This window comes from Pteropus vampyrus, unplaced genomic scaffold (assembly GCF_000151845.1).
Source record: "Pteropus vampyrus isolate Shadow unplaced genomic scaffold, Pvam_2.0 Scaffold64, whole genome shotgun sequence".
NCBI classification, from domain to species: Eukaryota; Metazoa; Chordata; class Mammalia; order Chiroptera; family Pteropodidae; genus Pteropus; species Pteropus vampyrus.
The window spans coordinates 6,202,658-6,204,193 of NW_011888845.1; positions in this window are offsets into that span (position 1 = coordinate 6,202,658).

The following is a 1,536-nucleotide window of genomic DNA, read 5'->3' on the forward strand; positions in this document are numbered from 1 at the left end:
TTGACTTACTCCACTCAGTACAACACCCTCTAAGTTTAACCATGTTGTTGCAGGTGGCAAGATTTTATTCTTTTTATGGCTGTGTAATATTCCATTGTGTATATGTATCACCCCTTCTTTATCCATTCATCCATTGATGGACACCTAGGTTGCCTACATGTCTTGGCCATTGTAAATAATGCTGCAATGATCATATGGAGTCATATGTCCCTTCGGAGTAGTGTTTTGGGTTTCTTCAGATAAATACCCAGGAATGAGATTACTGGATAGTTCTTTGTCTCTTGTTATAGCCTTTGCTTTAAAGTCTATGTTGTCTGGTATAAGTATTGCTACCCCAGCCTTTTTATTTGTTTTCATTTTCATGAAACATCTTATTCCATCCTTTTACTTTTAGTCTCTGTGTGTCTTTTGATGTAGAGTGAGTCTCTAGTAGGTAGCATATATAGGAGTCTTGTCTTCACATCTATTCAGCCATCCTATCTTTTGATTGGAGCATTTAATTCGTTTATAGTTAAAGTAGTCGTTGATAGATATGTAATTATCGCCATTTTATTATTCATATATTTTTAATATTTTTCTTCTTAAAGAAGTCTCTTTAACATTTTTTGTAATACTAGTTTGGTGTTGATGGACTCCTTTAGCTTTTCTCTTGTCTGGGAAGCTGTTTATCTGTCCTTTGATTCTAAATTATAGCTTTGCTGGGTAGAGTAATGTTGGTTGTAGGTTGTAGGTTCTTGCTTTTCATCTCTTTGACTATTTCATGCCAATCCCTTCTGGCCTGTAAAGTTTCTGATGAGAAACAGCTGGCAGTCTTATGGGAGCTCTGACCCCTTAAACTATCCTCATTTTTTTAGATTCTTTTTTCTTGTTACTGTTCTGATTGGGTGTTTTCTGCTACCTTATCTTCTAAACCGCTGATTTGATCCTCTACTTCATGTAATCTGCTGTTGATTTCCTCTAATTCTTCATTTCGGTTATTGTATTCTTCATTTCTGACTGGTTCTTTTTTATGTTTCTTATCGCCATTTTTATATTTTCTATCTCCTTGTTAAAGTTCTCATTGAGTTCATCTACTCTTCCCCTAAGCTTATTGAGCATCCTTATAACCAGGTTTTGAACTCTGCATCTGGTAGATTGCTTGTCTCCATTTTATTTAGTTCTTTTTCTGGAACTTTGTCCCATTCTCTCATTTGAGATTCGTTTCTTTGTCTCCGCATTTTGGCTGCCTCCTTGCATTTGTTTCTATGTGTGTGGTATAGTTGCTATGTCTCCCAGTCTTAGTAGAATGGCCTTATGTATTAGGTGTCCTATTGGGCCTGGTAGCACAGTGTTCCTTGGACACCTGAGCCGGATGCCCTAGATGTGTCCCTTGCATGGGATGTGTGCCCTCCTGTTGTAGTTGAGCCTTGGTTGCTGTTTGCACATCAATAGGAAGGATTGACTCGTGGGATAATTGATTGTGAGGACTGACTGGTGACTATAGTAGAGAAGCCGTTGTACAAGATCTGATCCCATGGAGTAGGACTCGCTTTAGCA